The sequence below is a fragment of the Pan troglodytes genome, chromosome 2 (genome assembly GCF_028858775.2).
Source record: "Pan troglodytes isolate AG18354 chromosome 2, NHGRI_mPanTro3-v2.0_pri, whole genome shotgun sequence".
NCBI classification, from domain to species: domain Eukaryota; kingdom Metazoa; phylum Chordata; class Mammalia; order Primates; family Hominidae; genus Pan; species Pan troglodytes.
This window is the reverse complement of record NC_086015.1, coordinates 57,720,449-57,742,152: the sequence shown is the minus strand read 5'-3', so window position 1 is coordinate 57,742,152 and position 21,704 is coordinate 57,720,449. Positions and strand designations below refer to the sequence as shown.

The window sequence follows — 21,704 nt, the reverse complement described above, 5'->3', positions numbered from 1 at the left end:
AAAATAAAAAATAAATAAAAAATAAAGAAAGAAAGGAAAAAAAAAAGAAAAGAAAAAGAAAGGATCCCTCTCATAGCTTCTAAATCACCCCACTTTCCAGACTCCCTGGAACCTATCCTTGGTCCTGTTAGGGCTGTCAGTCTCCACTCCACCCCCTGTGAATGAGGAAGGAGGCCAGGCTTTGTGGATCTAGAGAGTGAGCAGGAGCCGATCTGAGCCCAGACACGTGCTCTGACCTCCCAGCCCAAAGAACACCTGCTGTCTCGAAGAAGTAAGGACTCCAGTGTCTCGCCATTCACATGTACCATACCCTGAGAACGGTTTGGGATTTCTAGGCCTCCGGGGTTTCCTGACACATGGGAAATACATAACTCAGCTCTAGGTAAATTCACCAAATGATTCTCTGAACTCTGAAAAAATCACAACTCAATCCAGAATCACATCCCTGAGCAACAATAAGAGGGCTTGGAATGTCATGTGTCTGCAGGAAAATGAATTATATAATCTGTTTTCTTAAATACACCTCAAAGAAAAGTGGACCTTCGGTTCTATTATTCACCAAAAAAGTATCCTAGTACAAATCTGTTCGCATGTTTTGATTCCGAACTTAGAATACTAAATTCAGATGGTTACATACAAACAAGGTATTCTTACTTTGGGTCCATATCATATATGGGTTCTTGGGAAAAAATTATGAAGATAGCAAAAGAGTTACCCTGAGAAGCTTAAGGACATTCAGTTTATAATGCATAATTACATACATTATATACATTTTATAATGTATTATAATTATATAATTATATTTTATTTTTTAAATTATATAATTATATACATTTTATAATGTATAATTACGTACATTATAAAATGAACGTCCTTAAACTTCTCAGGGTAACTCTTTTACTATCTTCGTAATTTTCTTTTGTAATATTTTATGCCTTTTTAACATTACAAATATAAAAATCCCATTTCTAACAAGCTGCATCACTGTTGTACATTTTCCACTGCTGGGACACAGTTAAGCAGGCGTAAGTAAAACTCTACTCTGACTAAAATTCCTAGGAGTAAAAAACCCTGCCAAGTCCTGGTTTATGGCCCACTCACAATGATGGTCACTATCACAAAAGCTCATATAACAAAGCTGCTGATATAGACCCTCTGAACTGATTTTAGACAGTTCTGAATGGCTGAATATTTAGCAGGAAGGTATTATTTATTGATGTGGACAGAGGTGAGGTTTATACAGTAGAAATCTGTTGGCCACAGGGCAGGATGGAGGAAGGGGGCAGGGAGGTAGAGTCCCTGTGATAAACCCAGATAAATCCTTGGCCCTCCTACACCACTCTGGGCTCTTCATCTGAAGACTTGGCTTCTAGTCCTAGCTCTGTCACTGCTGTGTTCTGAGCTTCAGTTTCCTCACTTCCAAACAGACACAACAATACCTGTTCCGCTGTTTCACAGGAATTAAGCAAGACATTCAGTAAGGCTTTGAAAACACAAAGAGTGGTATCAACGTGAAGTTCAAATGTATAATAGTTGTTGAATCCAGACATAAGAGAGACATTCAAAAGGCAAATGGAAGAGCTTTCTCAAATTATCAAAGGGAGAAAAATTAGCACTAGTTGTGAATGGGCTCTAAGCTGCCACAAACCCGTTAGGATTGGGAGACACATAGAAGGACACATGGGTCCCAAGGCTCAGAGTGACCGCAATGAGCTGGCAAACCCACTGCCAATCCTGTACACTATCTGCTCAGTTGAGAATAACCCATTCCCATCACAACTGACCCTCTGATCCTGAAAATCACACCTCAAGTCCGAGGCACCTTCTATCAAACTTTGCAATGATGGGAAAAAAGTTACTCCACTTTGCATAAGAATTCATCATATTCTAAGAATCCTATTACTAAGAGATTGTTTTACAAAGCTTATTTAATAAAGCTATTGGTAGAAACCAACAGACTTTTGCAAGTGACTAAAAATCCAACAACTGTTATATGCTAGGAGTCTTCTTGTTCCAAACCAGAATTTTGGTTATGGTGTGTCTGATCAAAAGATAAATAAGAAGTGCCTAGATGAAAAAAAAAAAAGCAATAAAGTGTGCTACCCTTTACACACGAAAAACTGGGAAATAAAATGAGCATATTTCTCTCAGGTGTATCTAAAAGAAAGAGCAGAAAACAAGGGATGGGAATGAATTAGGCCAAAGGAATCAAGGTTGGAGTGACACTCTTAAGTATATCTTTTTCTATAGTTTTGACTTTGGGAACCATGTTAATGTTCTTCACCTTAAATTTTTAAAAATTAAGTCAGTAAGGATGAGATGAAGGGAAAATACCCCTAAACTGAAAGTGATTTGAAACAAACAAATCTGTAATTCAAATGAATACCATAACCAGACTGAAGGAGAAAGACAAAACTAATTCAAATAGCTCATGAATATTTGACGACATGCTCTCAGTCTTGGGTAGGATTGGAGTGAGGGACGAACTACAAACAAATGCTGAACTCTTTTCAGTAGCTTTGTTTTTTGCAGTGATGTGGATGAGACCATTCTGAAACTATCTTAGACACATTACAGGATTTAGCCAGTGAGTACATGTGCTAATGCTGCTGGGAGCCAGAGTTCTCACTGTGGAAGGAGGGACACAGAAACATGGAACAGAGAAGAACCCTCTGGGGACAGACTGGAATTGAAGGTATAGGTGTGAACTGATGATTTCTAAAAGATGTTTATTTTAAAGTCTGATTTCCAATGTCTGATTTTTAAAAGAGGCTGATATGTGAGTATGTGTATGTATCAATGTAAGTATGTGTATGAATATGTGTACGGAAATGCATATATTTCCTAGGTCTGCCTGTTGAAAGGACTTAGAAGCAAAGATGCTCTGGCAGGTACAAGCACACCTGGTACCCACATCTTGGTCTCTAATAACATTCCCCATTAAAAGGAACCAGGGGACTTTGGAGAACTGGGTGATTCCAGGGCAAGGGTAGGGTAGGTACAAGATGAAGAAAATAAGGAAGTGCTCAAAAAACAAAAACAAACCAAAACACATTATGGAGATATGTCATAAGGATACAGGAGCTAGAGAAGTAGCTCCTACTAGCCAAATCTTAGGAAATTTGAGCACTGAAATAACTAAGGACAGTAATAAATTATAAAATATTTTTAAAAATCAGTCCACATTTCTTATGGATAGATAACAAATGAAAAAGTAAATGAGGTAAAATTTAATATTAGGTGAACTGGGGTAAGGGGTACATGGATTATTCACTGTGCTATTCCTATTCTTGGGGTTGTTCTTTACATTTGAAATTATTTCCAAATAGAAAAAAATTTGAATGCTTAGAAGATATAACTCCACTACTAACCAAATTCAAATTCATGTTATTACATATTCATTTCAGCTTACCAGCTAGACTGTAAGCTCCTTGCAGGCAGGAATGGACAATGTTGTCCATTTCTCATGTATTTCTTCCCATGTCTCTATTTCCCCTTGGCGCCACTTCATATAGGCATGCAGGAAGGCTATGTACAAAAAATTGTATCCAACAAAACAAGCCCTACTCCTACTCCTTCAGGAGGCCAGAAAATGTCCCTATAGGACAGAAAGCCCACAATTGCTGGGATCGCCCAGAAGCATGAAATGAGTGTGCCCAAACCTAGACATATCATCTGGAGCAGCCTCCACGGCCAGCTCGCCATTTTCCCTTATTGTGTTCAGGCCTCATGTGGTAGATCTTCCGTCTCTAGGTCATTAAGATATTCCCTTTTATCTCCTGGTTGAGAAGCAATTACTCAGTAAGGAATCTCCCTAACAGCCTAACAGGACAGCTGTGAAGTGTCTTATGCAGGCCTGTCTGCACACACCCATTCCCTGGGCAGCCACAGGAGCTGTGGCCAGAGCATTTCATCAGAGCTTGCTTCCCTCTCTGCTCCAGGTGACTACTGCAGACCCAGACGTCCCCCTGGTGGCATCCTACTCAGAATGTCTCACAGCTCCTTGTTGCCTCCCTCAAGGATCAAGGTCAGATGCTTCTGCCTGCCACTCAAGGCCTTCCAGCCTTCTCCCAAGTGCTATTCCAGCCTTATTCACCCATCCTATAAATGCACACCTTATACTCTGGCCACACTCTTCTCAATTCCGCAACCCTGTGAGCTTTTGTCTACAGAATTCCATCCACCTGAGCAGCCTTCTCCCATCTTTGAATCCAGTGCACCTTTCAAGACCAAGCTCAAGTCTCATGCTTTTGGTGACACATTCTCTGGCTTACCCCATCCAAATGCATTCTGCCTGCCTCTAATTCACCAGAAAACTCTACTCATTGAGCACCAAAACATGAATACATGTGTCCCCTACCCTGGGTGGCCCCCTCAGCCTTGCAACCTAACCAGAGCCCAGAGCAACACCTTACCCCATCCCCGCTGGTGAGTGACTATGGGGAGGCAGGGGCTGCTATCACCCTCTTGTATAGACACTGAGGCTCACAGCACTTGGGCACACAAGGCCATGCAGCTGCTGAATCTACCCTAAGCACCTCAAAATGATACCTGGAAGGAAAAGCAGGAGCAGAGGAAGGAGAAGGTAGACACCAGGAGGATGAGGATCAAAACCAGGCTACAAGGCCAGACACAGAGGCTCACGCCTGAAATACCAACATTTTGGGAGGTGATGGTGGGAGGATTGCTTGAGGCCAGGAGTTCGAGACCAGCATGGGCAACAGAGTGAGACCCCATCTCTACAAAATAATTTTTTTTAAGTTAGCCAAGTGCGATGGCATGCACCTGTGGTCTCAGCTACTCAGGAGGCTGAGGCAGGAGGATCACCCGAGCCTGGGAGGTTGAGGTTGCAGTGAGCTGTGATTGTACCACTGCACTGCAGCCTGGGTGACAGACAGAGACCTTGTCTCAAAAACAATCAAACAAACAAACAAAAAAAAAAAACGAAAACAGGCTTCCTGTCAGTCCGGAAAGGGGCTTAAATACAAAACTATGGAACCTGGATTACTTCTCTGTAGGCAAGGAGGAACAGACAGAAATTTGATAGGACTCCTATCAGCTTTGACAGGTGTTATGCGTGAACAGAAAATGAAAATAAGAAGAAAATGGTGCTGAGGAAGACCAGAGACATTCAGTAAGCACTGGGTGATGGGTTGGATTTAACATCAATACCAATGTGGTCAAAAACACACTTCTCAGGAAGCCCCAGCTTTCTTACACGACTATTTGGAAAAACACCTATGACGCCTGTCACTGACCCCCAACCACCACCATGCTACGGTCACTGTCACCTCTGCCCTTTCCACACCAGTCCCCTGGGTCTAGCACACCAGTGTAATCATCTCCCCTCATGTGGACCTTCCTTGTCAGGGACCCGTGACACCCCATCTGCCACATGGACATTTCTTGTCCACCTGTTCAGGGAAGAAGGACGGGCTGGGCGGGGCAGGAGGAGGGATGGAGAAGAGAGGCTGGTCCCCGGTATCTGAAGGGCTGCCATATGAAGGAAGAAGGATGCCTGCTGAGGGTCTCAGGGCACAGGCACAAGTTTTGAAATAAGACAACTGATTTCAGCACAGTTGCCCTGGGATGCAGCAACTTCCCCAGACAGGGATCCTCAGTAGAGATGGACTAATGACTCGGCAGCGACACCAGATCACAGCATGTTCTAAAGACCTTTCAGCTGCTGCTGCGACTCCAGCCTCCCCAGCACCTCCTCCACGGGGACCTGACTGCTGTGACTTAGTCCATTTTTTGTTGCCCATTTCTTTCCCTGGGCAACAGCCTGGCACACTCTTGGACCTGGCAGCCAAGTAGTTTGGTGGCATTGACACCCAAGAAGCATAAGTGCTGAGTGAGTTCATGAGAAATGGCTGCAGGGCGCTCTGACGACAGAACAATGGTATGCGCCCCATACTCATCCAGCCCCCAAAAGACCTTTAGATGGAATAGACAAACACAGCAGAACAAGCCAAAATCGTCTCTGAAACAAGCACAGCCTGAGCCCACCCCACTGTGACTGCATCGCCCAGGGTCCTTCACCTGTGACTGCATCGCCCAGGGTCCCAGGAATAACCAACAGCAGCTTCAGCAGAATAAGAGCCTGCACAGCTGGGGAAAGCGACCTGGGTTTTGGCAAAACAGCCTGAGTCTCTGCCATGTCCCCTTCTCTAACAATAACAGAAAAAAGCCCCTCATTTATTTAGATTGTTCCTAGAGTCCTCCAAATGTCTTTACATTCACTGCCCCCTGGGCTGCTCACAACCTCAGTGGAAGAGGCAGGAGGAGGATTTTCACATCCATTTCACAAAGGCCAACACGGAGGCTCAACGAGGCATTGTTGCTGGCCTACATCATATGCCCAGTCAACAGGACAACAGCGTTACTAACCAGGCTCCAAACCCTACGTCCCTTCCGTGGGGCTGTGGCTCACGGGGAGGTCATGAATCAGGACCAGGGAGGGAGGACAGGGCATAAAGCACAGCTCTGCTCACTACTGCACTCTGATTTTCCCCAAGAGCCCCAACTCAGGACAGAGAAAGGTGACAGCCCCCTTTCCGCTCATCTCTCCACCTGCTGTCCCTCACTCCCACTCAGTAAGCACCACTCCAGGGAGAGAACCCCTTGCCCCAGACCCAGCCAGCCTCCATCTAAGGAGCCCCAGTGGAGCCCCCACGGGCTGGGCACATGCCCCATGTTCTGCAGAGAGGCCACCAGACACTCACATGCCCCAGGATTTACAGGCCCTGACATCCTGATCTCCGGGACCCCTGGCTCAGCCAACACTACTGGAGACAGCACGCCCAGGCTGCAGCCAGCCATCACACACAAACGGAGGTGCAGGTGGAATGGGACTGCCGCAGATGCAAGAGGACACGCAGTTTGCTGTGGGAACTTTCATTTCTTAAACGTCCCATAAAATAAATGGGCCACTGGAAGTCATCTTGATTTAGATACAGGATTTTTTTTTCTTGTGTTGCAATGCTATCTGTTTTAATTAGACCCACATAAAATTTAAACAAACAAAACACTTTGATATTTACATACACATGCAAAAAACAAAACAAAACAAAAAACCCTCGAAACAAAGCAAAAAACAACATAACCTCCATTGAAAACTGCCAAGAAAATCACTAGGGACTCAGATTTTTAGTAAAACAGAAGGCTCAGAAATTCAGAAAAAAACAAAGGCAACACTTAAAAAGGCAAAGAGAAGGGGGAAGTTGAAGAAGTAACCCACTGATTTTTATCAGGGGAGTCCAGCCTTCTTTAGACCTAAATTATTTCCTCTACATAGACATAAAGGAAATGAAACAGAATGCAAACGTAGTTTGATTCAAAGAACTTTTTTGTTTAAATATAATTTCTTGGAAAGCATAAAGGTTCAGTTTCTGTTCAAGGAAACTAGGAATTTTGTAAAAAAAAAAAAATAACAGCAATGTGTGATGTTTCACAATTTAAAAAATTTTTAATCATTGGCACTGGCTCAGCTCATAGTTCATCAAAAGCATTGTATTTGTTCCATTTTTCCCTCAACCATGAAAAGCTGGTGATAGCCAAAGGATGTTCTCTCTGCATGAGACCAATAGGCAGAGTGGGGTAGGGAGGGATTAGGAATACAGCACCCCATAAATAAGACCTGCTCCTTTGCAGGTAATGTCTGTGGGGGGAAGACAGCTGGCCTGGGACAGCATTCTCCAGCAGCAGTCATGAAACACAGCTGCCAAGAAATGCATGGGAACCGCTGGTGGGCAAAAAGGGCGAGAAAATGGGGGTCCCTTGTTTACACAGTAAAATATGTTGAAGGAAAACATTTGACAATCACATTTCTATTTTTACTTTTAGTTTTGAGACAGGGTCTGGGCTCTGCTGCCCAGGCTGGAGTGCAGTGGCATGCCCTCCACCTCCTGGGTTCAAGCGATTCTTGTGCCTCAGCCTCCCAAGCAGCTGGAATTACAGGTGTGCGCCAACATGTCCAGCTAATTTTTGTGTATTTTTAGTAGACAGGGTTTCTCTATGCTGGCCAGGGCAGTCTCAAACTTCTGGCCTCAAGGGATCCACCCTCCTCAGCCTCCCAAAGTGCTGGGAAAACAGGCGTGAGCCACTGTGCCCAGCCAGGGTTCTTGATGCTTTCATTGACATAAAAGACGGTGATGATGTTTAAAACAGTTTTCATCTTTTGGGAAGATGAATCATTTTCAGAGTCGGTGTTTCCTAGCTTTTAATGACTAGGTTGAGTTATCCACCATGAACAGAACACAGGAATTAGCAGCTGGGCCACCCTGCACAGACCAAACCTAACCGTTTACATGTGGCACTTACCCTGAGCAGGAGAGTGCGGTAGGGATGGAGTGAAGGAATGCACCACCTATCTGGTCATGTCAGATCTCTCCTGCCTCCTTTCTGACCTCTTCCCCCTTGAACTCTGTACTCTAGACATCCTAAAGTTCACTCAGTTCCTCCAAGGCATGGAGCTCTTTCAACACCAGGCCACTGTGCATGCTGTTGCCTGCATAACCCCTCCTGCTCTTCCAGATACTATCCCACTCGGCTGGCTCAGGACATAAAGACTTTTCTCTACCTTAGATTCCTCCAGATTAGAACTCTGCTTTTGCAGAATTTACTTCACAGTCCTGCAATTGGTTTTTCACTATTTTCTTTAACTTACCAGACTGTAAACTCTGTGAAGGAGGGGCTGTGTCTGTCTTATCTTTGTATACTGGTTCCTTATCACAAACCCTGGCCATTAGTAGTTGCTTGATAAAAATCACCTAAATAATTGCTTTCACAGACATGGACTTTACACTAATGAGGATCAAAGACATACAACTTTGGGCTTTGTACTGGGTGTATTTGGCCACAGTGCATATGTAACTTCAATCACCTAAAACTACACCCATCGTGCCATTGATAAACAAAAACAAGCAGGAGTCTTGTATAAGCCTTAAAATATATATATTATATATACATATTATATATATATTAATATTATATATAATATTATATATAATACACACACACACACACACACAGAAATAAAGTATTTCAGGCATCTGAGTATGAAATATGCCTTCCTTTCACTGTATCTCCTTGTTTGAGGATAGAAGAGCTTCTCTCTCTTTGAAGGGTTAGTTTCCATGGCTACAAAAGACATGCCAATGCTTCTAGTAGAAAATTTTTCCCAATGAAGAGAATCCATGAAGGTTGCATGCTAAAAGTTACAGACTTTGTTTCAATCTTTTTAAAACTTAAACATGTTTTAAGAGGTATTCTTCAATTGGGAGGCCGAGACGGGCAGATCACCTGAGGTCAGGAGCTCAACACCAGCCTGGCCAACATAGGGAAACCCCATTTCTACTAAAAATACAAAAATTAGCCAGGCGTAGTGGTGTGCACCTGTAATCCCAGCTACTTGGGAGGCTGAGGCAGGAGAATCTCTTGAACCCAGGAGGCGGAAGTTGCAGTGAGCTGAGATCGCGCCATTGTACTCCAAGAGCAAGACTCCATCTCCCAAAAAAAAAAAAAAAAAAAAGAGGTATTCTTCAAAACCATGGGCTCTCTTTTCTGCCATCACTCTCTCTGAACGAAACAGATCACTTAATCACATGAGCCAAACCAATATCACCACATATCTTCATGACAGGTTTCAAATACTGCTACTTAAGAAGTCACTTCATAAACACACTCTGCTAGACTTGTCAGATTCCGGTTTTTCAAGAAAAAATAAGGAAGATGTACACATGAAGTCTGGCTTGGGAGGGTGGCAGAACCACCTAAAATGAACACTTTTGAAGGCACCAGCAATCGCAGGGCATGTGCTACTGACATGTCACTACAGTTTGCTGTGTGAAGGGCCTGGTTACACTGCCAGAATAAGCTCGAGGCTGGATCTGCTGTTCAGAGCTGCTAGGGGTTCCCACTGTGGAGGAGCACTGTGGACCCAAGGAAGGGGCTGAAATTGAACCCCCTACTGGCATATCCCCAAAGCAGTCACTGTAGGAAATTCAGCCCAAATCCCACTCGCAGGCCACGGAAACCACCCTGTGAGCTGCATCTAGAGAGGAGAGGGATAGAGGAGATCCCCCCGCAGGGGGAGTGCCCACTGAAAGGCACGGTGGGTGGGAAGTACCTTCCCAGAGCACCCAGACTTGGCTGACGGAGAACAAGGGGCAGAGCACCACATCCCAGGGCTGGGCTCAGAGACTGAGAGATCCACCCTCCAGCAACAGGACCCAAAAGGACCACCTGAGCTCAAATGAGACTTGTCCAAAAGCAGATTCAAGAGGAAAACTAAACCAATTTCTCTGAAGCCTCTGTATCCCATTGTTCCACTCAGCATTGGGTAATTAATTTCAGGAAGAGAAAACAAAAACAAAAACGACGAAGCATAGAGCTTTGAGAATACAGCAGCTGAGGATGTACGAGCACAGACCCAGGCTGGGAAGACAGGGTCCCACAGCGGGTTTCCTCTCACCAGACTTAGAACCAGCTTCCAACTGACGAGAAAAGCAGCTTCGGCTCTGGAGACAGACAGACCTAGATTTAATTCCTAGTTTAACTACTTACTAGCTGTGTAAATTTTGAGAAAATTGATAAACCTCCCTGAGTCTTGATTTCCTCATCTGTAAACTGAGGCAAAGAACACTTGCCTCATCAAAGTAGTGGAGATGATTAAAATAAACTGAATAAAGCACAGGATTATAAGCAATTAAAAAAAAGTCTGGCCGGGTGCAGTGGCTCATACCTGTAATTCCAGGGCTTTGAGAAGCCAAGGCAGGAGGACAGCTTGAGGCCAGAACCTGAGACCAGCCAGGCAACATAGAGAGATCCTGTTTCTACAAAAAATAGTTTTAAAATTAGCTGGGCATGGTGGCATATGCCTGTAGTCCCAGCTACTTGGGAGGGTGAAGTGGGAGGATTGCTTGAGCCCAGAAATTTGAGGCTGCAATGAGCTACAATCGCAACACTGCACTGCAGCCTGGGTGACAGAGCAAGACCTGTCTCTGTAAAAAATATTTTTAAAAAGAAAAGAAAAAAGAAAAATTCTCTCATACAATCCACATCCCCAGACTTGACAATCAAAATCCAGAGACCTCTTCTTATCTGAGAGGCACGAGCCACAACAAACTCCCACATCTATACCTTCACTTCCATCTCCACCTCTGCACCTCCGTGCAGACCCCATCCCTGCAGCCCCCAGCCCCCAGCCCCCAGGCTCTCCTAACTCCACTGCACTCTGGGAGGTGCCAGCTTTACCTTCCAGGCACAGCTGTCAACCATCACCTTATTCCAAACACTCTGACAGCTCCCGCAGCTTAAAGAAAAAAAAAAAAAACCCTGCCTCTCTCAGTGGGTACTCCCAACTGCACATCTGCTCTGCCCACTGCTCACCAGCCAGCACGGAGCACCCTGGCAGCCTCACCATTGCACTCATTGGTTCCGACAGGCAGGAGGCACCAGGTCCCACTCTCCTGACAACTTGCTTCCTTTCTTTACCATCCTAACGAATCCTGTCCATCCTTCAATGCCCAACTGGAGCCCAGCTTCCTTGGGTGAGGCCCTCTGACTTGCCAACCCTCTGCTGTGCTCCTAGGGCATACTGATAGGTACAGGTTTGACGCTGAAACATCCTTGACTGATAGCCAAAGGGGGACAGAGTGCAGCTGCTGGAATCCACACTGGGCCCTGGAATTCTTGGCATGTGTCTGTGGGCCTGTTTGTAAGTAATAGTTCATGATTCAAGGACAGGTGGGCCTCTGGGGACACTACACCTCTCAGCAGGTGGTGTGCTCTCACTCATTGACTTAAAATCCTTCAGACACAGCAAGGGTCTCCAAGACTCAGAGGCCCAAAACTGCCAGCAGGCAACTTAAACCAAGATTTATTTTAAAGCAGAAATTCGAGGGAATGATGGGTTCACTGTGGATTAATGTTTTATCCCTGAACCCAAAACCAAACTCATGACAGTCAGACTTAGAGAAATCAGGCTAATGCGCCAAGTGCCGCTCCAGGTCTTGGAAGGATGTGAGGCCCTGGAGACAAGTGCAGATAAACATCCAGACTGCAAATGAGATGACTTTTCCAGCTCACAGAAACGACCTCCGAGAAGGAGGACACAACCAGGCCAGTGTGGAGCTCCCACATACTTGGAAAGGTCTTCCCGTTTATCCAGGCCCTTCCCATCCATTTCTCTCCTTGGTTATTAGGATGGCTCTGTGAGAAAAGTCAGAGATGGGGCGCTCCAATTTTAGGAAGAAAAAGCCTTGATTTGGAAACGTGAAGTATACTGACCAAAGAAGTCATGCCTCTATAAGTACAGAGCCAGCACACGGGCCAGCACTTCCGACCCCTGCCATTGTGCTCCCCCCACTACAACAGAGAAACCAGTAATCCCTCAGCCAGCAGAGACCCCACAGGCCAGGGTGGCACAGCTTGCAGCCAGATCACTGCCTCACCCCAGCTGGGCGGACCTCCACCCAAGGCCGAGTCTGTGGAGACTGAAGCTTCCAACAGCCCCACGGGGGCTACTATGAATAAGGCTCTATGAGTGCTCATGTACCAGTCATTTTGTAGACATAGATTTTCATTTCTCTTGGGCAAATACTAGAAATGGAATTGCTTGGCCATATGGTGAGTATATGTTTAACTTTATGAGATACTGACAAACTTTGCTAAAGTAGTTGTATCATTTTACGTTTCTATAAACAATGTATGAGCATATCAGTTGCTCTGTACTCTTGATGACACTTGGAAATAGTCTTTTTGATTTTAGCTATTGTACTATCTATGTAGCAGTTTCTTAACTTGCACTTCCCTGATGGTTTATGATATAGAACATCTTTAATGTGTACTTACTGGCTACTCATATACATTCTTGTGTAAAGTATGTTTTGCCAATTTTTGAGTTGTTCATCTATTATCTAGTTGTTAAGAGTTCTTCACATATTCTAGATACACAGATGTAAGTGTTGTATTTTCTCCCAGTGTGGTTTCCCTTTAAATTTCTAGTCTTTGAAGAGCAGAAATCTATTTAGAAAATATTTATATGTTTAGCTTTTTAATTAGATCTATGATTGATTTCAAGTTTAATGTTTGTGTCTGGTATGACCTGAGCATCACACTTTTTGCAGATACCCAGTTTCTCCAGCTTTTTTTTTTTTTTTTAACTAAAAAGAGTATCCTTTCTCCACTGAATTATCTAGCACCTTTATCAAAAAGCAATTGAACATATAAAGGAATTTCTGAATTTGTTATTCCATTCAGTTATTCTAGTCATCTATCTTTATGTCAAACATTGTATTTATTACAGCTTTACAGTAAATCTTGAAATCAGCAGTATAAGCCCTCCTTCTTTATTTTTTATGATTGTTTTCATTAGAGGTCATTTGCAATTATATATTAGTTTTAGAATAAGCTTGTCAGTTTCTAAAAGAAAGGCTATTGAGATTTATAAATGGGACAACATTCAATGCATAGAGAAAAATGGACATCTTAACAATATTGAGTCTTTCAATCCATGGGCATGGTATATCTTCATTTATTTAGATCATTGTAATTTTACTAATCAGCGTTTTGTAGTTTTCAGTGTAGAGGTCTTCCATATCTTTTCTTATATTCATTCCTATTAGGAATGCTATTATAAATAATTTTTGATGGCAATTTTTTTAAATTTCATTTTCAACACCTGCAGCTTGTATACAGGAATAAAATGGAATTTTGTATACTGACTTTGTATCCTGTCACCCTGCTATACTCACTTATTAATTCTAGCAGGTTTTTGGTTCAATTATTGGGGCTTTCTATGTAGACAATTATGTCTGTAAATAGAAATAGTTTTTTCTTTCTTTCCAATCTTTCTGCCTTTTATCTCTTTGTCTTACCTTCAGACTTTCAATAAAACATGGAATAAAATAAGAGAGAAAAATGGTTACTTTGTTCCTAATCTTAAGAAGAAAAGATTGAGTCTTTCACCAGTAAGTATGCTGTCAGCTATAGTTTTTTTTTTTCAGGCTGAGGAAGTTTTTGCATATTCTTAGTTTGCTGAGAGTTATTAGAAATCGTTATAGAATATTGTTAGTAATGTCTGCATTTACTGAGGTGATCGTATGATTTCCTCTTTCATTCTATTAATATGGTAAATTATTTGATTTTCCAATGGTGAATCAACTTGTTATTTCTGGTATAAATCCCACTTGGCCATGAGATATTATTCCTTTCATCCTGCTATATTCTATTTGCTAATATTTGAGAATTTTTGTGTCCAAATTAATGAAGGACACTGTGCTTATTATGTCTTTGTAAACTTTTGGTATTGAGATTTTGGCCTCATGAGTTGGGAAATGCTCCCTCCAACTTTACTACCTGAAAGAATTTCTAGGGATGGTATAATTTTTTTCTAAATTGGCTGACATAATTCACTTTTGACCTCATCTAGGCTTCTAATTTTCTTTGAGAGAAGGTTTGCGATTCTGAATTCCATTTAAAAAGGCAAATATAGGACTCTCCCAATTTATTTCTTGGTAGGCTGTGTATTTCAAGGAATTTGCCTGTTTCTCCTAAGTTACCAAGTTTATTCTCTTATTATTTTAATGTCTGTAATATCTGTGGTATCTCCTCTTTCATTTATAAAACTGGTAATTTGCTCTTTTTCCTTTTTTGATTAGTTTTGTTAGAGATTTATCAATTTTTATTACGCTTTCCAAATAACTTTATAATTTGTGTTTTCTATTTTATTTACTTCCGTTATTCTTTTTTCTACTTACCTTGGACTTATTTGGTCTTCTTTTTCTAGATTAGTAGATGGAAATGTAGAACTACTGAGTTTAAACTTTTCTTCCTTACTGATATAGCTATAAATGTCCCTCCAAGCACTGCATTCAATGGATCATACAATTTCCCAGTTGGATTTTATCAGTTTCAAAGTATTTTCTAATTTTTATTATTTTTTGAGTTATAGGTTATTTAATTTCCAAACATTTGGGAAGGTTTATAAACAGCCTGTTATTGGCTTCTGTTTTAAATCTACTGCCATTAGAACAAAGATACTTTGTAAAATTTCAATCGAGAGGTAATGAGACTTTCATGGCCAAGATATGGTCTATGTCGGTGAATGTTCCACGTGCTCTGAAAAGAATGTGTATTCCACAATTATTGAACACAGTATTTTATAAATATCAATTAGGTCAAGTTGGCTGAAGTTATTAACCAATCTAAATATAATCTAGATATTATCTATACTTGCTGTTTTTAACCTAGTAATTATTGAGAAGGAATGATAAAAATTTTCATCTATGTTTCTAGATTTATCAATTTCTCCACTTAATTTTAACAACTTTTGCTTCATGTACTTTCAAGCTGTATTTAGGTGCCAACACATTTAGGATCATTGTGTCTTCTCAGTGAATTGACCTTTTTATGAGCATAAAATGTCTATCTCTGAAATGTCCCTATTTCTGGAAATGTTCCTTATACTAAAGTCCAACTTGTGTGGATTAGTACAGTTCATCCATTTTTTATTTTTAATCCATGTCTTTATAGCATCTTAAATTTTTATTTAGTCTGACAATTTCTATCTTTTAACTAAAATGTTGTGTACATTTTCATCCAATGCAATTATTGATATTACTGGGTTTGTCTACCATCTCATTGTTGGTACTATATGTTCTTTGTTCCTTTTTCTTCCTTTTCTGACTTATTTTGGATAATTTAGCACTATTTAATATTCCATTTTATCTCTTCTTTTAGCTTTTTAGTACCCCTTTTAAGTCATTACTCTGGAGATTATCATATGCATCCTTAAGTTCTCAGTCTACCATGAATTCATATTATTTCAAAATGTAGTAACTTTATCACAGTGAAGCTCCATTTAACTTCCTTCTATCTTCTGCGTATGGTTATCCTATAATTTACTTTGACCCGTTACAGTTCCCATAATACCTTGTGATTACTTTAAATTATCTTTTAGAAAATTTAGAAATGAGAAAAAATCTTTTATCTTTGTTTGCCATTTTGATGTCTTTTTTTGTTTGTTTTTTTTTTGTTTTTTTGTTTTTGACAGAGTTTCACTCTTGTTGCCCAGGCTGGAGTGCAGTGGCATGACCTCAGCTCACTACAACCTCCGCCTCCCAGGTTCAAGCGATTCTCCTGCCTCAGCCTCCGGAGTAGCTGGGACCACAGGCATGCGCCACCACTCTCAGCTAATTTTTTGTATTTTTAGTAGAGACAGGGTTTCTCCATGTTGGTCAGGCTAGTCTCAAACTCCCCACCTCAGGTAATCCGCCTGCCTCAGCCTCCCAAAGTGCTGGGATTAGAGGTGTAAGCCACCGTGCCCGGCCATGCTCCTCGTTTTTAAAGCGGACATTTAACGTTTCTATCTGGTATTATTTTCTTCTAGCCTGAAGAACCTCCTTTAATATTTCTTAGAGTGCAAATTTGTTGGTGACCAATTCTTGGATTTTGTTTACCTGAAAGTTTTTCTACTTCCTTCTTTTGTGAAGGGTATTCTTGCTTCATACAGAATCGTTTTTCCTTTTACCTCTTTGAAGATGTCACCCATTGCCCTTCGACTTGCACTATATCTGCAAACAAGTAAATGCATATTCTTATTATTTTCTCCTAGTATGTAATGTGCCTTTTCCCATTTGCTTTCTGTTAAAATTCTCTGTATCTTTTACTTTCAGCCACCTAAATTTGATGTGCTTAGCAGTGGTTCCCTTTGTGTTTCCACTGCTTGAGGTTTGTTGGGCCTCTTGGATCTGTTAACTTAGTTTTCAATACTTGCAACATGTTCAGCTTTATTTATCTTAAAATTTTTCTTCCTCAATCTCTTTATTCTCCTGTGACTCCAATTTCATATACACCAGATTGCTTATTGTTGTTTTAGAGATCACTAAGCCCTCACCGACTTTTTCTGCAACGTCCAGTCTACTTTTTTCAGATATTGTACTGTTTCTATTTACCTACTGAGATTTACCTATTCCTTTATTATGTCCATCTTTTCCTTCAGTTCCTTAAACAGGCTCATAGTAGTGACTTCAAAGTCTTTGATTATTAATTGCAACATCTGTCATCTTTTGTTTCTATCGACTTTTCCCTCCTTGATCGTGAATATTTTCCTGCTTCTTTTCATGTCTTATAGTTTTGGGTCATGAGGAAAAACATTCTGGGAACATCTGAGTTTTGATCTCTTCCTTTAATGAGTGTTGATTTTTGTCTTTTTGACAGGTGTTTAATTTATTGGCCATTTCCCTGATCCTTTTGAAGCTTGTTTCTATGCTTTTTAAGTCAGGTCTAGAGTAGGCTTACTCAAGGGCTAAAGTAGCTCCAACCCTAAAGCCTGGCGTTTCTGAAGTCTCAGTACCCAATGTATTCAATTAGGTCCTTCCACTACAGCTGAGCAGAACCATATACCTCCCAGCATGGAGAGATTTCCAACCACTTACAGCATTCTACTAGCTGTTCTCTGCCTGGCCTCAATAAGTATCACCTGGCACAGAAGCAGCTTAGCATATGGTCAGATTTCAAAGAACCTCCACTCTGATTACTGGAGCCCCTTCTCTGCATACTTCTCACCCGTACTCTGCCCTGAAAATCCCAGCCATCTTAGCAGCCCTGAACACTGTTCTTTGACCCCTCAGCAAATAGACCATCGTTCTCTGCTGGGCTCTGCCTCTCTGCCATAATTCTAAAACTGTCTCCAGGCAGAAAGCCAGGACAATTGCGGAGTTTACCTCATGTGTTTCCCTTCTCGTAGGGATTGCAATCCTGTATATCCTATTTCCATTTTCTGAAAATAGTCGCTTCCTATTTTTTGCCCAGTCTTTTGTAGTTGTTTATGGTGAAAGGTCCAGTCTGGTAGCACTAGTATGTTGTGGCTGGAAGCAGATTATATGAGCCTTAAATTGGTCTCTCTACATCCATTTGTGTATCCATCCAATCTATTCATATTACTGCAGCCACAGTGATTTTCATATGCAGATTTTCCCAACATTAAGAAGAATTTCAAACATCCATAAAAGTAGAAACAATTATACAATGAACACCCATATGCCTACCTCACCTAGATTCCATAATTAACACCTGCTACCTTTTTTTCTTCTTTTTTTTTTTTTTAAGACAGGGTCTCACTCTGCTCCCCAGGCTGGAGTGCAGAAGCATGATCATAGCTCACTGCAACCTTAAACTCCTAGGCTCAAGTGATCCTCCTGTCTCAGCCTCCTGAGTAGCTGGGACTATAGGCACACACCACATTGCCCAGCTAAAAAGACTTCTGTTTTGTTTGTTTGTTTGTTTGTTTGTTTGTTTTTTACCAGAGACAAAGCCTTGCTATGTTGCCCAGGCTGGTTTCAAACTCCCGGCCTCAAGCAACCCTTCCACCTCACCCTTCTGAATTGCTCGGATTACAGGTGCAAGCCACAGCACCCAGCTGCTACATTTTCTTTATCGCCTATCTCTGCATCCCCCTATCCATCTATTAATTCATCTTATCTTTTTGAAGCATTTTAAGGTAAGTTGAGGATATGAGAATACAGCATAATTTTTAGAAAATGTGAATTTGAATATCACTCCCTGCTTAAAATTCATCCATGCATTCTCTTACCCTTCAGCTAATGACCAAAACCTGCGACATAGTCTAAAGGTCCTATGTGACCTGGACTCTGCCGGCCAGTCTCTTTCCTTTCATCTGACTTCATCTCCAGCTCCCCCAGTTCCTGTCACCCTAGCTTCGTTCAGTTCCTCCAGCATCCTCTGCTCCTTCCTACTGCACCTCCTTTCTGTGGGTTTTCTCTTGACTAGAATACCCTTGTCCCAGCTTCTTGTCCCACCTTGCCTGGATATGTGGACTACTCATTCTTCACTTCCGGGATGCTCCTACCCACTAAACTGACAGCAGTTGTGCCTGTTAAACCATCTCACAGCACATGAACCTTTCTTTCAAAGCATTTATATGAGTTTGTAATTGTCATTTTGGCCTCCATCATTAGATATAAGCTTCACGAAGAAAGAAACCATTTCATTCCACACTGTCACTGCAGTGCCTACACGGTGCCTACATCCCACCACCGTAAACCCGGTGCCTACACAGTGCTTACATCACACCACCATAACCCTGGTGTCTACACTCTACCACCATAACCCCAGTGCCTACATCCCACCACCATAACCCCAGTGCCTACCTGGTTCCTATATCCCACCACCGTAACCCTGGTGCCTACATCCCACCACTGTAATCCTGGTGCCTACCCAGTGCCTACATTTCACCACTGTAACCCCAGTGCCTAGCAGGGCACTTGGCATACATCTACTACTGTGTAGGAACTGAAAAAAAATTCATTAAATGAATAAGTCATTCTTAGGAAGTTAAGAGAGAGGGAGAAAAAAGGATCCAGCAGGATTTTCTGCTTCTTATTCGTCTGTGATATCAAATTCAACTGCCTCCAGGCCAAGCACAGTTGCCCTATTACCAGAGAGCTGTGGAACAATGTCATCCGGAAAGCTCTCCAAAGACAAAACTCCATGGTTCTCCAATGCTCTTCTAGCAGCCGATCTAAATTCTCATAAGACTGTGGATCTTTATGTTCATTTGAGTCTCAAAAATACAGCTCTGAATATCAAAGCTGTTTTGTTTTTTCCAGAGAAAATCTCTTTAATAAATGGTATCAGTAAGGGCTTAAAACCAACACCTCATTCCATGCCTCTCATCTCACACACCAGGGCAGTAACAGTGGCTCTCCTTTGCTCTGTGGCACCATGAATGCTGTCTCATATGGGTGGAGAATACTTAGGGCTAGGGCTTGGGTGCATACATCTGTTGAAATATTAAAATGAAATCCAGAAAAGGAGCTGTTGAACTTTAACAAGGAAGAGTTCCCTACACTATAGATCTACTGGTCTTTGTATACCAAGCTGCCCTGCAATACCAATATTTGATCCCTGTAAAAGCAATTTTACCATCCTGTAAAAGAATATTACACAAAAGAGAAAAAAAGCATAATGTTGACAGTAGCATCTTAGAGACAATCATCAATTTGTTTCTCACAAGCCAAATTATTAAACTCCTAAATATCCTTTTCATTGTAAAAGTAATGGCAATTGTTAATGCCTCCAATTGAATAGGGACCACAGGAAAATTATGGCTTTAATTTCAACTATTAAGGTAGCAACAGCTTTATAAAGAGCTGGGTCTGTGCATGAAAGCACTGTAATGAATTCTCTTCCCCTAGGATTTGGGATCAACAGATTCAACAGCCTCCCCTGCAACACTAATACCCTCAACAACCTCCCTCTTCTAACCTGCACATCAACAACCCAGAGCACAGGTGGAGGGGGAACTGCGGACAGAGAAGTCAACTCAGCACACAGCTCTCCATCTGCAAAACGAGCGTCCAGGAGGGCACATGTGGCCAGAGGTGCCTCCTGGGTCCTCAGAGGTCTTTCTGTACATTATTAAAAAAAAAAAAAAAAGAACTTGGTCAGGAACAGATGATAGCCACAGCTGACAAGTGAGAGCTCTACTGAATCTGTTGCTAGCGCCTGGCTGCTGTCCACTGCTGTTGCCAGGGAAACAGACGTCAGCTTGATGGAAACAAGGATCAGCGAAAACTTTCACTTACCTCGTTTCCACTGATCCCGACAGCCATTTCTATGGAAACAGTAGCTGCGAGCCAGCGGCAGAGAGGTTACCACTCACTTGTTAATGTCAGGTGTGGCTACCAGCCTGTGCACTTCAGGTACCATGGTACCAACAGCACCAGGATCCAGCTGTCAGCTACCCCCAACAGCTGTTAACTCTGCAACAAGAAAGTTCAGTGTTCAAAAGTATATATAAATGTTTAGCTAGGTTCTTTATTAGAAAAAGGAAATTTAGCACTCTCATTTAAAGCCAAATCAGAGCTTAGTTTCTTGTTCTACCAAAGCCAAGCCACGTGAGGGTACTGAAGGATCCTGAATCTTTCTGGCACCCTAACCTCATCATTCAACTCCATTCACAATATTACTTCATGATTCAGAAAAGGGGACATCCAACTGTGAACAAATCTTTCACGTATTAGCCTCTTCAAACCAAAGACAAATCCAGCTAAATGTGGGGAAGTACTTTGCTACAAGTAATCATTAAGGGTGTCTTTAGCATTCTGTCAGCTTAATCATCACTACAACACATAGGAAGTTATTTTTTAATCATAAGAACTATCTACAAAGAGTCCTCCCCTGTCCCTTTTAGACTGGACTTCCGTATGCCTTAGTAGCCACTGCCAAAAATTCTCTGTTGGCCAAGATATGGAATTAACTCACTATTGCAGTACAGTTTTATTCTGAATATGGTGACAAATCATGCCGACATCCTGGCTACCCCAGGACCCCAATAACAACCTTTTCAATTTTGTAAGCAATTACACTACTCTTTTACAAAGCAGACGTATCAGAGGTATATATATTGGAGGAAATTCAATTGTCCATTTTCTGTCTGTAGATGCTGGCAAAGTGTTGAATGAGAGAAAAATCTTTTTTTTTTTTTTGAGATGGAGTTTTGCTCTTGTCACCCAGGCTGGAATGCAATGGTGCAGTCTTGGCTCACTGCAATCTCCGCCTCCCTGGTTCAAGTGATTCTCCTGCCTCAGCCTCCCAAGTAGCTGGGATTACAGGCATGCGCCACCATGCCTGGCTAATTTTTGTATTTTTAGTAGAGACAGGGTTTCACTGCCTTA

At 42.0% G+C, this 21,704-nt stretch overlaps 1 protein-coding gene and 1 long non-coding RNA gene across 27 annotated transcripts in view; one reads left to right on the top strand and one right to left on the bottom strand.

Annotated features, from left to right (window-relative positions):
- CACNA1D (calcium voltage-gated channel subunit alpha1 D) overlaps positions 1–21,704 on the bottom strand; it is a 317,826-nt gene that overhangs the window by 111,671 nt on the left and 184,451 nt on the right. The window lies entirely within an intron of this gene.
- On the top strand, positions 913–6,942 carry LOC129143494 (uncharacterized). Its single transcript, XR_008546970.1, has 2 exons — positions 913–2,695; positions 3,942–6,942. It is a non-coding gene; the product is annotated as an uncharacterized LOC129143494 (long non-coding RNA).